This window comes from Lithobates pipiens, unplaced genomic scaffold (assembly GCF_037356315.1).
Source record: "Lithobates pipiens isolate NorthernLeopardFrog02 unplaced genomic scaffold, aLitPip1_a1.2 Scaffold_85, whole genome shotgun sequence".
NCBI classification, from domain to species: Eukaryota; Metazoa; Chordata; class Amphibia; order Anura; family Ranidae; genus Lithobates; species Lithobates pipiens.
Genome location: NW_027507909.1, coordinates 830,254 through 844,826, shown reverse-complemented (window position 1 = coordinate 844,826; position 14,573 = coordinate 830,254). Strand labels below are relative to the sequence as shown.

The 14,573-nt window shown below is 52.9% G+C and overlaps 1 protein-coding gene across 1 annotated transcript in view; it reads right to left on the bottom strand.

The window, feature by feature from the left end:
* Positions 1 to 14,573, bottom strand: part of LOC143973607 (histo-blood group ABO system transferase-like) — a 354,850-nt gene that overhangs the window by 86,917 nt on the left and 253,360 nt on the right. The gene's annotated exons all lie outside the window — the stretch shown is intronic.

The following is a 14,573-nucleotide window of genomic DNA, read 5'->3' as shown; positions in this document are numbered from 1 at the left end:
TTTGTGTCAAGGACAAGAGATACACTTGCTCAAGGGTCAGATACTCTGACAGTTCCCTGGGATCAGTACAATCTGATCTATGCCTTCCCCCCGACCCCACTTCTGTCGCGGTTCCTGGGAAGAGTCAAGAGGGAGAGAAAATCGGTCCTTTTGGTGGCCCCGGCTTGGCCCAGGCGACCGTGGTACGCAGAGATCATGAAGTTGGCAGTAGGCAGGCCATGGATCCTCCCTCTCCGGCCAGATCTGCTCTCACAGGGTCCAATTTACCATCCTGCTTTACACAGTCTGAATTTGACGGTTTGGCTGCTGAGACCCACATTCTGAGAGACCGTGGCCTTTCGGGGCCAGTCCTTTCTACTCTGGTCAATGCCAGAAAGCCGGACTCCAGGCTTATTTATTACAAAATCTGGAGGGCATATGTTTCCTGGTGTGAACTCAGGAAATGGCATCCTAGAAAGTATGTCATTAGCAGGATCTTGGCCTTTCTCCAGTCAGGCCTAGAAATGAATTTGGCCATTTCGGCCCTGTCAGTGTTTTTTCAGAAGCCACTTGCATTGCATTCCTTGGTGTGGGCTTTCATCCAGGGGGCCATGCGGATAAGACCGCCAGTCAAACCTCCAGTATGCCCATGGGATCTGAATTTGGTTCTCTCGGCTTTGCAGGGGCAACCATTTGAACCTTTGCATCTGGCTTCATTAGTTCTCCTGACTAAAAAATTGGTTTTCTTAGTAAGCCATATCCACGGCTAGAAGAGTATCAGAGCTAGCAGCTCTTTCCAGCAAGGAGCCGTATCTAATTATTCGTAAGGACCGGGTGGTCATGCGTCCCAACAGGTCCTTTCTACCTAAGGTGGTTTCGGGATTCCATTTGAATCAAGATGTAATCCTACCATTCTTTTTTCTGGACCCACAGTCCGCAGAAGAAGAATCTTTGCACACTTTGGATGTGGTTAGAGCAATCAGTATATATCTTCAAGCAACTGCTCAGATAAGGAAAACTGATTGCTTGTTTATTTCGCCGGAAGGCCCTAGGAAGGGCCAGGCGGCATCAAAATCCACTCTCTCAAGGTGGATCAGACAGATTATTTCTCAGGCCTATAGTGTTAAAGGGAAAATCCCTCCTTTTCGAGTGAAAGCGCACTCTACTAGGGCTGTAAGTGCTTCTTGGGCAGTGCATCACCAGGCCTCCCTGGCTCAGATCTGTAAGGCTGCAACTTGGTCATCAGTCCACACCAGTGGCGGCTGGTGATAAAAAATGTTGGGGGGGCGCAAACCCCTCCAGGTCCCTATCTACCCATCCTCTACAGTCATGGCTCCTAATACCCGAATACATACACAGAGCGCACAGTACATACAGAGCACACAATGCATACAGAGAACACACAGTACATACACAACAGATACAATACACACAGTACATACACAACACATACAATACACACGGTATATTCACAGAACGCACAGTGCATACACAGAACACACAGTACATACAGAACATACAATACACACACAGTACATACTATACATACACAGAACACACACATGACGCACAGTACACACAATACATACACGAAACACACAGTACATACAATACATACGATACACACACACAGAACACACAGTACATACAGAACATACAGTACATACAGTACACACACAGTACATACACAGAACACACAGTACATACAGAACATACAATACACACACAGTACATACAATACATACACAGAACACACACAGGATGCACAGTACACACAATACATACGATACACACACACAGAACACACAGTACATACAGTACATACAATACATACAATACACACACAGTACATACACAGAACACACATAGTACATCACACACACACACAACACACAGTACATACAATACATACACAGAACACACACAGGACGCACAGTACACACAATACATACACAGAACACACACAGAACACACAGTACATACAACACACACACAGAACACACAGTACATATACAGAACACACAGTACATAGTACATATAATACACACACAGTACATAATATACACACAGTACATACACAGAACACACACAGTACATACAATACACACACAGAACCCCCAGTACATACAACATACACACACACACAGAACACCCAGTACATACAACACACACACAGTACATACAATACACACACACACAGAACACACAGTACATATAATACACACACAGTACATAAAATACACACACACACACACACACACAGAACACACAGTACATATAATACACACACAGTACATAATATACACACAGTACATACACAGAACACACACAGTACATACAATACACACACACACACATACACAGAACACACTTCTTCCCAGCCTGAATGTCCGTTTTGAGTTTTCCACATTTTAAAACAACCTGTTGCTGTGAAGCTTCCCCATCTTATCACAGAGTCCCACAAAGTAGCTGGCAGCTGCCATGCCATGAGTTAATGTATCCGGAGCAGTCTACCTGAAGGGGGGTGAAGAGCAGAGTGACATACAGAGTTCTGATGATATCAGCCGATTTGTGAGCAAGCTTCAGTGGAGTAAATGCAGGAGGGTTATAATCACACTTGCATTCAATTTTTTGGAATGTGTAGTGAAAAGGGGGGGGGGGGGGGATCTAATCTGGCTTCTAACAGTACTAACAAAAAGCCCCAGGGCTGCAAGGCACTTACCTTGCTTCCAGCTCCGCTCGGGCCATGCAAAGAATGGAGCTGTGAGGTCACTTCCGGTTTTCGTAAAACCCGGAAGTAACCTCTATATTAAACAACAATGCTCCCGCCCGTAGTGATTCTACGGGCGGAAGCTAATTGGCACTTTCATTTGCGCCACAAGGCGGGTTAAAATCCCGCAAATGAAGCTCCACGTCTGCAATCTCATGATTGCATTGACGTGGTGTTTCCCATAGTGCACTGCGCCCGGCGCCCGGACACAGTGCACTTAAGGACCTTTTTTCAATTTTTTTTTTTTTTTTAAAGGGCCAGTTTTAAAAAAAAATATTTTTTTTCCTTTTTTTTTTAAATTTTATTTTTTCATTTTTTTTCTTTGGTGACTGGGGGGGGGGGGGGGCGGCACCCAGGCGCCCCCTATGGACGGGCCGCCACTGGTCCACACATTCACCAGATTCTATCAGGTGGATGTCAGAGGGCAAGAGGATATCGCCTTCGGGCGCAGTGTACTGCAGGCTGCAGTTTAGGTCCTCTGGTACCTGGCGGTCTATAATTATGATCTGTGTCTCCCTCCCCTCAATCTGAGCATTGCTTTGGGACATCCCACTATGTAATGAAGCTCCTGTGTCCCGTGATGTATGATCAAGAAAATTAGATTTTTATATACAGCTTACCTGTAAAATCCTTTTCTTGAGAGTACATCACGGGACACAGGACTCCCGCCCCTATTGGGTTTTACGTGGTTTCTTATTGCTTTGCTACAAAACTGAGGTGCCTCCCATATGGGAGGGGTTATTGTCATGTATCAGATAAGACCAGAACTGTGTGGACTGCAACAGAGGAAACCCAAACGTGTATAAGTGAAATATGATTTATTAAGGAAAGTGGATAATATAAATACAACCACACAGTGCAATAAACCAACCAACAAAGACCCCCCAAACAACAACAGACAGATATGTACAATAAATGGGAAATGCTAGGACCGTAAACGATAGGCAGGCCAGAGTCATACACAGAGGATCAGCAAATAAACAAGGGCAGTCCAGAATCAGAGACACAAGCCAGGCCAAGGTCATACATGGGGAGATCAGCAAATGGGGTAAGGAACACAGGACAGGGAGAGGATGGACGGATCAGACTGCAGGACAGGGATAATGGTAACAGGTGGGACAGGGTAGGGACCAGGACAGGGAAACAGGATCAGAACCACAGGTCACAGGTTCAGGGCACAGGAACAGGTTCAGAATCAGGATCGCAAGCAGCAGGTCAGGGCACAAGGAACAATACCGAGGCAAACATATGAGTGCTTGCCAGCTATTTATAGGCCTGTGATTGGCCTCAAGTGACACCTGATTGCAGGAGGTGCTGCCTGCTCCATACTGCCAGGACCCATCCGCTGGTGGACGCCAGTACTGCGGCCCAAAGATGATATAGCATCAGCAAGGAAAAGCTCTCCTGACAGCTCAAAACTGACAGGAGACACCTGCTGGTGGACCTCAGTACTGCACGCCAAAAGACAGATATTATCAGCGGATGGAACATTTCCTGACAGTACCCCCCCCTCAAAGGAGCAGCCTCCGGACGCTCCAACTAGCTGCTGCTGGGACAAGTCCATGGCATCAAGCTGGGCAACAGGCGGAGTCATAACAGGTTTAGCAGCAGGCACATCAGACTGGGAAGCCGGCACAGGCACATCAAGCGAGGCAGCGGGTACATCAAGCTGGGCAGAGGGCACAGGCACTTCAAGCTGGTGCAATGGACACCGCAGGCTGGACAGCGGGCACCGGCACTTCAGGCTGGACAGTGGGCACCGGCACTTCAGGCTGGACAGCGGGCACCGGCACTTCAGGCTGGACAGCGGGCACCGGCACTTCAGGCTGGACAGCGGGCAGGAACACCTCAGGCCGGGAGGCTGGCACATCAGACCGGGAGGCTGCAAGGCAGGCACTGGGACGGCAGGCTGGAAGGCCTCAGACTGGAAGGCATCGGACTGGAAGGCCGGGACATCAGACTGGAAGGCATCGGACTGGAAGGCCGGGACATCAGACTGGAAGGCATCGGACTGGAAGGCCGGGACATCAGACTGGAAGGCATCGGACTGGAAGGCCGGGACATCAGACTGGAAGGCATCAGACTGGAAGGCCGGGACATCAGACTGGAAGGCATCAGACTGGAAGGCCGGGACATCAGACTGGAAGGCATCAGACTGGAAGGCCGGGACATCAGACTGGAAGGCATCAGACTGGAAGGCCGGGACATCAGACTGGAAGGCATCAGACTGGAAGGCCGGGACATCAGACTGCAAGGCATCAGACTGGAAGGCCGGGACATCAGACTGCAAGGCATCAGACTGGAAGGCCGGGACATCAGACTGGAAGGCATCAGACTGGAAGGCCGGGACATCAGACTGGAAGGCATCAGACTGGAAGGCCGGGACATCAGACTGGAAGGCATCAGACTGGAAGGCCGGGACATCAGACTGGAAGGAATCAGACTGGAAGGCCGGGACATCAGACTGGAAGGCTGGGACATCAGACTGCAAGGCATCAGACTGCAAGGCATCAGACTGCAAGGCCGGGACATCAGACTGCAAGGCATCAGACTGGAAGGCCGGGACATCAGACTGCAAGGCATCAGACTGCAAGGCATCAGACTGCAAGGCCGGGACATCAGGCTGGAAGTCGTCAGGCTGGAAGGCCGGGATATCAGGCTGGAAGTCGTCAGGCTGGAAGGCCGGGACATCAGGCTGGAAGTCGTCAGGCTGGAAGGCCGGGACATCAGGCTGGAAGGCCGGGACATCAGGCTGGAAGTAGTCAGGCTGGAAGGCCGGGACATCAGGCTGGAGGTAGTCAGGCTGGAAGGCCGTGACATCAGGCTGGAGGTAGTCAGGATGGAAGGCCGGGACATCAGGCTGGAAGTCGTCAGGTTGAAAGGCCGGGACATCAGACTGGAAGTCGTCAGGCTGGACGACGGGACATCAGGCTGGAAGGCATCAGGCTGGAAGGCCAGGACATCAGACTGCAAGGCCGGGACATCAGGCTGGAAGTCGTCAGGCTGGAAGGCATCAGGCTGGAAGGCTGGGGCATCAGGCTGGAAGGCGTCAGGCTGGAAGGCCGGGACATCAGGCTGGAAGGCGTCAGGCTGCAAGGCGTCAGGCTGCAAGGCCGGGACATCAGGCTGCAAGGCGTCAGGCTGGAAGGCCGGGACATCAGGCTGCAAGGCGTCAGGCTGGAAGGCCGGGACATCAGGCTGCAAGGCGTCAGGCTGGAAGGCCGGGACATCAGGCTGCAAGGCGTCAGGCTGGAAGGCCGGGACATCAGGCTGCAAGGCGTCAGGCTGGAAGGCCGGGACATCAGGCTGCAAGGCGTCAGGCTGGATAGCAGGCAGATGATTGGCAGAATCAGGTGGGTGATCAGGTTCAGCTGGCATGCAGGCAGACTGGAGCAGGTTGGTTAATGTGGAGGCAGGTTGCGTTACTGGCAGGATCAAATGGGTAGGAAAGAACTTCCGTCTCTTTTTAGATTTAGCTACTGAAGGCCTGTAGGTAGCTGCAGATCTATAGGTAGGGGATGAAGCAGACTGGAGAGAAGGGTTGGAATATGGCAGGGAAGAGGTAACAGTGGCTGGGGGAAGTTCTTGAGGGATAGTGGGCCACGGTAAAGAGGCAGTTGGATTAAAGGCAGGATATGTGCAGCAGGAAGAAACAGGGTATTGATATTTGGTGGGGGGTAGAGAATATTGGGCTGAAACTGAGGTTGCCATAGGTGATGGAGGAAGAGACTCTTGGGCAGGCAGGTGTTTGGTAGCAGAGAGGGTTTGTTGTGGGCTGGCTGTGGCTGATTGCAAAATACCAGACCATGCTAAAAGTAGTGGTTGTACAAACTGCGGGTTACATACTGCCTGTCTAACAAGGGATTGTACGGAATCAACACATTCTATTATCATCTGTTGGGAACAGGCTGTGTAATGCTCAAAAAAGTAAGGGGAATCATCTTCCAGAAGCCATACCAGTGATGTGACTTGATTAATACTGAAAGGGGGAGAAAAATCATCTTGGCCCTCTGGGATGCAGGGCAGGGCCAGCTCTGTGCAGATTTGAATTAACGGCTGAACATCCCCAAACAACATACAGCCCTGATCAACCCAGGAGTGAGCTAAACGAATGGTTTCCAACAGCTGATCACTTGACCAATGCATTAGGGACATACCTCTCCGTACTTTCTAACCCTGGTAATTACCCTTCTTTTACTTTTATATAATCCTAATACCGTTATTCTATACATTTTAACCCTTCAACCCAATAAACATGCCACACAGGAGTTTTGGAGTATAAATGGCCATAGCAGCCTTTTATTAACACTCTTCAAACCAATAACTTAAATAACTTTATTAAATATATATATATATATATATATATATATATATATATTTATAACAACTTTTTGGTAACGGCAATTTTAAAGAACTCACAGTCAGTTGGTCTTTGACGGTACCACGTTCCACCTTTTTAAACATAACCTTTTTCACCATTACACTGCGGGACCACCTTTTACCATACCAGGCCTCTGGCCGTTTATAAGCCTGGAGACAACCACCTTCCCGCAAGGCCACCAAATCCCGTATCCAGCCTACCCTTCCGCTGGGATACACCAAAAGGGGAGGGCCCATATCCCTATGAGCTCCCCCCCACATTTCCATCATCTGTTTCCTTTTGCCCCATCAAAGACCAAAAGACACCGCCACAGCCCGCAAGGATGACCCCCCCTTATGCTTAAGGGCCCCTCCACACCCGCAGGGCCCGTTCAATCCCATCTTGCAATCCCAACGCCCAAAGGTCAATGCCCACTGCCGTCAGATGGACCCCATCCCCTCGAAGGTACATACCAACGTTAATCTCCAACTCCATGTGGTGCGCCACTAAACCCCCATTCCGTTTTACAAACCTCCCCAAAACCTTGTTAACTTTAATTCTGGCTTTATTGAGTCTGACTACAGACCGTGCCATCCGCCATGCCGTACGTGCTACAATGTCCGACCAGACTATGACCATATCCGGGAAATCCCTCCGAAGCATCAAAAAATCGCATTTCACATCCGCTATTATATCCCGAGTAGACCTAAGACCCAGGTCATTCCCACCAACATGGAGAACCAGGACATCAGGGGGCCTATCCAGTCTGGCGTATCGATGAACTTCAGGAATGACCCTACCCCACTTCATCCCCGGTAATACCCAACCACCTGATGCAAGCCTCTCTATGTGGGATCCCCAGCTGCCTTCCTTCCGGTCTGACATCTGCGCGCCTGGCACCCCAAAAAACATAGGAGTGTCCGAGAATCCAGACGAGGCGTGGTAAACCTCCATCTGAAATGACACAGACAAAAATCAACACCCCATCACACCAGCCCGAAGCACCCCCCGACCCAGAAAAACAGCCTACACCAAGTGCGGCCGCACATAGGACCTGAAACGTCTGGACTCCCATCGCCCTATCCATTTTACCGCAGCCTCGTCCAACCCGCATCTGGCAGCCTCAGTGGCTGCCCCGATGCGGAAGGAGTGCGAAGCAAACTGCGCCCCGTCGAACCCCCCCCGCCTTCAAACATTTTCGAAACACTGCAATAAATTGAAATTTGGACAGGAAACTCCCATCCCGATGCACCAACAGCGGGCCCTCCCCTCGTGGTCGCAGCTTCACCAACTTCGTCACCGCCATCACCGGACAGATCTCCGAACCCGGCAATGCATATAACCAAACGTTCACCCCTTTACCCGTCTGGTTTTAGACCTGCGCAGTTTCAAACACACGTAACCCTCCCCCAAGGTAACATCCTGTCCCAACAAACCCCCCCCCCCAACGTTCTTTGCTGGACTAACTAACTCACCCACCCGGAAGGCCCCGAAAAAGGCCAAGGAAAAGGCTGTACGAAACAGGTGCGCTTCATAACCTGACGCACACAGACCCCCCAACTGCCGGCAAATCACCCCTAAAATCGCAAAAGTCACCGGCCGCCTCCCGTCCTTCTTCTGATTACCCTTCCGGTACCCCTTCAGCTCCTGACGCACCCAAAAACCTTTAGTCGCATCCAGTTCGCCCCGCAACTTAAACCAGAAAGCCAGAGCCGCCAGCTTCCGTTCGATCCCAGAAACTGACCCCAACCCTTCCATCTGTCTAACCACAAAGTACAAAACCAACAAACCACTGTCCACCCTCCTGTCCCCCAGCTCGGCATCTGCCAGCCGTAAAAATTCTAGCCACTCACCCCAAACTCGACTATATGCCGACCAAGTCGACTCGCTCACCGACCTCTGGATCCATCCTGCGGCGATCCCAAAGCAATGGTCCAAAGCCGCTCCGGGCAGGGGATCCCCTCTCTCGCCGCTCCTGGCGCTAAGTCCCGAAACCTCTGCCACTGAAAGTGAGACAAGGCACCGGCCAGGTTATTCTCCACCCCTGGAATGTGTACGGCATACAAAAATATGTTCATCTGCAGGCACCGCAGCACCAGATGGCGCAGCAGCCTGATCACCGGAGGGGAAGAACCCGACATCCGGTTAACCACCTGCACGACTCCCATATTATCGCAATTCAACCTAATCTTAAGGTCCCGGCAGGACGCACCCCACAATTCCAACGCCACTACCACCGGAAACAGTTCCAGCAGCACCAGGTTCTTAGTCAACCCTTCCTCAACCCAAGTCTGTGGCCAGGCCTCAGCACTCCACTGACCCTGAAAATACGCCCCATAGCCCGTCGACCCTGCCGCATCCGTCACCAGCTCCAGGTCGAAATTACTCACCGGCCCATCCATCCACACGGAACGTCCATTGTAGTCCTCCAAAAACGTGTGCCAGACCCGCAAATCTTCCCTATGTTCCCCCGTCAACCGCACAAAATGAGTCGGAACTGAGACTCCCGCCGTGGCCGCCGACAGCCGTCGGCAAAACACCCTCCCCATGGGGATGATGCGGCAAGCAAAGTTGAGCTTACCCAAAACCGACTGAAGCTTCCTGAGCTGCACCTTCCGCATCCCCAGCATCTCTCTAATCTCCATCCAGAGTCCTTCCACCTTGGCTCTCGGTAGCCGGCACTCCATGGCGACCGTGTCCAGCTCGATGCCCAAAAAACTCAACACTTCCACCGGCCCTTCCGTCTTGTCCGGCGCTAGAGGGACCCTGAACTTCTCCACAACGTGCTGCAACGTGGCCAAAAGGATCGCACACACATTGGAAGCCGGGGGACCCACCACTAGGAAGTCATCCAAATAATGGATAACTGAACCCCAGCCGGATAAATTGCGCACTACCCATTCCAGGAAAGAGCTAAAGAGCTCAAACAGGGCGCAGGAGATGGAGCAGCCCATGGGCAAGCATCTATCCACATAAAAACGATCCTGCCAACAGCACCCCAGCAAACGGAAACATTCCGGGTGCACCGGCAGCAACCGAAAGGCTGACTCAATGTCCGATTTGGCCATGAGTGCTCCCCTCCCAAAATGACGCACCCAACCCACCGCCACATCAAAAGAAGTATAAGACACCGTGCAGGCCTCCGGGTCAATTGCGTCATTCACGGAACCCCCTCTTGGAAACGAAAGGTGGTGAATAAGCCAAAACTTTTTGGGTTCCTTCTTAGGCACCACCCCCAATGGGGACACCACCAGATCCGGCAATGGTCGATCCGAGAAAGGGCCACTCATCCTCCCCAGCGCAACCTCCTTGGCCAATTTTTCGGAAACCACCCCCGGATGTAACAGCGCGGATTGCAAGTTCCGAGCCATCGGCGGCACCCCAGCCATGGAACACGGAATTTTGAAACCCACTGCAAAACCCTCCCCCAACACTCTCGCCGCCTCCCTACTCGGGTACCTATTTAGGAAAGGTTGCATCCTTTCCACCCTCACCGGCGTTGTCCCTCTTAAACGCAGCGTCAGCGCCGCGCTTACCCCGTTTGAAGCAACGGGACAGGGCGTGGCTCCCCCCACATCCGGAACACTCATGCCGGAAACGACAGGACCCCCCAAATTTGCAAGACCCTTCGTTAAATTGCCAGCACACCCCAAACTTCTTACCGGCTTGCAGTCCCGAGGCGGGGGTTCCCCCGCCTCCCCCCTGAAAAAACTGCGATGGAGCCCGCGCCGACGACATCAACTGCATCCAAAGGCTGATATCCTTGTGATCCCACCTGATATCCGGCCGAACCGCCCTCCTCTGCCTAAATTGCTCGTTGTACCGCAGCCACGCCGAGCCCCCATAGACCCTATGCGCCTCCCCAATGGCGTCCATATAGCAAAAGAGAGCTGAGCAGTGTTCCGGAGATTTCTCACCTATCACGCTGGCCATGATGGCGAACGCCTGCAGCCAGTTCGCGAACGTCCGAGGTATAAGCCTATACCGCCTCTTCTACTCGTCGTCCTTCTTAGAGTCATCCGGCTTGACCCTATCCAGATTACATTTTTCCAGTGGCAGCAAGGAAAATATCTCCACATACTCACCCTTGGCGATCTTATCCCACACTTCCTGCTTCAGATGTGCGCCCAGTGGCCCTTCATAGCTCACATATACCTCGCACTTCGCAGCGTCCGTTATCCTGACCACATCAACTCTGGGCGCCGCTGCCGCCTCCCCCTTCTTTTCCACCCCCGAAGTACTTACTGCAGCGTCCCCCGTCGTCGAAACCGCCACCGGCACTACCACCGGCGGAGCCGTTGCAACAGGCGTAAAGCCCTCCTCCAGCGGAGTCCCCTCCGCTTGCGGCACCTCCTGCCGCGCACTCGCTCCCATCGATGCCTCCAGGACCTGCTGAGTCCCCAGCACCCCACTCAGCACGGGACTCCCAAAACCGCCCCCCGGCGTCTGTGACCCCAGCCCCAGGTGCCCCCCGGGCCCCCAACCCAAGGCGCCGCCCCCGGGTGGACCCCCGCGGCCCCGGCTGCAAACCGGTGAAGCAGCACCTGTAGCCCCCTCAATAAGGATTGTAACGGATCCTGTGACCCGCCGGCGCCGGGCCTACAGCCCGCCCCCAACGGGCCCACTGTGTCAGGCCCAACACCACCCCCAGCAGCCCGCACATCCCCCCCAGCAATCCCACACAAAGCAGCATTAACATCAATAGGCGAGAGATTGAAAGCCTTACCTGGCTGCCTGGGTCTGTCAGCCGCCGCCCCGGATGCTCCAGCCACCGCGACGCCGTCCCGGATCTCCTCCTCCGAGCCCGACAGCTCACCTTCCGACCGCTTACCTGCCGTAGGTAGCAGAGGCACGTTCAGCCCACCGGGCGGCTCCACCCTAGCGGCCGTAGATCGACCACTGCTCGTAGTAGCCCGCACGCCGTCGTCGTCTCTCCCCCTGGCTCCGCTCCGCGTGGCCGCCACCACCTGTCTCCTCACCGGTCCTCCAGCTCTCCCTCTCTCCTCCGCCGCCAATCTTCTCCCAGCCGACCTTCCGGACCTGCCCGCAGCGTCTGGTAGCTGGCGCACATGCGTGACACTGCTCCTCCTATGCCGAGTCCCCCCATGCGGCAAAGACGCCACGCTTCCATGGGAGACCGCCGTCCCCTCCTGCACTGCCCTCGCCGGTGGGGAGCTGGCCACTTCTGAACCTCCAGCCCCACTCCCCGAGCCCCGCCAAGGAAGAGGATTCCGCCCGGACCCCCCTGGCACTGAGGTGCCCAAACGTTTCGCCGGGGGGGGGCGGCGGGTCCGTCACCGGGCTCCTAGGGTGACGCTGGGCTCTGGTGGAGGGGCCAGGGGAAAAATGTTCCGGCGGCCGGGACCGCCGACCGCGTGGAGTAGGCTCCCCCCCCGCTACCGGCCCCCCCTCCGCCGCATCCGTAATGGCCGCCACCTGACTCTTCAGCCAGTCTGTCCCTCGTGACGCCGCCGCGGCCCGCAGCCGGTCAAACAGAGCGTCCAGGCCCGCCATCAGAAACCCTTTGCAGAGACCGTGCAAAAAACCCACCCTCCGCTCCGAATCCCCCCGCCGAATCCCGGACAGTCCAGCCACGTGAAAACAACCCCCGCCGTCCCCTCCGCGCCTACCGCCAAGCACACTGATCGCACGGAGCAGGTCCTCACGCTGGCAACTCTCTTCCACACTGAGTCACGCTGCCCTGTACGCTCCTCCCCTTCCTTTTTATAATGCTCCACCCCCGTCCATTCTTCTTCTCTACACTCCACCTCCTTACCTCTCCTCCTCACATTAACCCCTTACGCTCTTCCCTCGGCCTTTGTCATGTCCGGCCCTCCACCCAGCCTCTGGCTTAATTCCGTGCCTCTCTGGTCCACCCTTTCAGTGTCTGGCGGAGATAGTCACCACTCTCAGACGCCAGCAGAGCATAATAACGAATCACTTCTAAATTCATTTCAGTAAGCAACCTGAACCAAGGTGGTTCCTCTGTGTAGCCACTTCTGGTCAGAGATGGCCTCGGTATTCTGTCATGTATCAGATAAGACCAGAACTGTGTGGACTGCAACAGAGGAAACCCAAACGTGTATAAGTGAAATATGATTTATTAAGGAAAGTGAATAATATAAATACAACCACACAGTGCAATAAACCAACCAACAAAGACCCCCCAAACAACAACAGACAGATATGTACAATAAATGGGAAATGCTAGGACCGTAAACGATAGGCAGGCCAGGGTCATACACAGAGGATCAGCAAATAAACAAGGGCAGTCCAGAATCAGAGACACAAGCCAGGCCAAGGTCATACACGGGGAGATCAGTTATATAGGGGAGGAATTCTCCTTAATTGGGGTTAACCAGTGTCCAATCACCAGAGGTGCCTATATAACCCACTATGTAATGAAGCTCCTGTGTCCCGTGATGTACTCTCAAGAAAAGGATTTTACAGGTAAGCTGTATATAAAAATCCAATTTTCTCTTGCACTGAAGATGTAATAGCCAACACAGAACATCGATATTATGACACAGACTGCGGTCCCTAGGACTAACATGTCTACAACTACCAAAGCCTTTAAGAGGGGGGGGGCAATCCCCAAAATTGCATTTGCTATGTTTTATGGCACACAACTTGATCATTGCCAACCCGCTGGCATTTTCAAGACTCCCTCATTCATGTGCAGTGCTCCTCAGATATCTCTTCAGTGGTCAGAGAGCATTATGGGTATCCCAAAGTGAGAGCACAGCAGAAGCTGTTGACTGCCTTCCTCTTGTTTAATATCAATAGGGAGCACCCCCAGGCAAGCAGGGTGTGGGACACAGGTGGCGGTATCACGTCTCCATGTCATCTAGCTGAATGTATCATTTCAGTGTGAGCTACTGAGCTCTGTAAACAGACATTTTATAATAAAGCAGTTAAAATCAGCCTGCTAAAATGTGAAAAGATCCCCTGCTGCATGCAATATTTCATATTTACCCAATTTTAATTCTTAAAGAGGAGTTCCACCCATTCACACAAAGTGTAGCTGCTGACTTTTAATAATCAGACACTCACCTGTCCCACGGTCCAGCGATGTGGGCATACGAAGCCCCGCTCCTCTCCCCCTCCTCTCTGCGGTGCCTGGATTCTTACTGTGGGCCCCCAGCTGTACCTTCACACCCCGGAGCATGCTCGAGCAGCGTTGCATGCTGTGAATGGCTGGGCAATCTTCTGGGACTTGTGATGTGTCCCAGAAGATTGCAGGGAGGTAGGGGAGAGGTGATCTTCCTTCTGGTGCTGTGGCACCAGGGGAGGAAGTGGAAGCTGGGTGCCTGTAAAAACAGGGTTACCCGCCCCCCCCCCCCCCAAAAAAAAGAATTGACATGCCAAATATGGCATGTCAGGGGGTCACCAGCACTTAAAGCAGAAGTTCCATTTTTGGGTGGAACTCCGCTTTAAAGAATGATCTATTTTTTTAACTATATT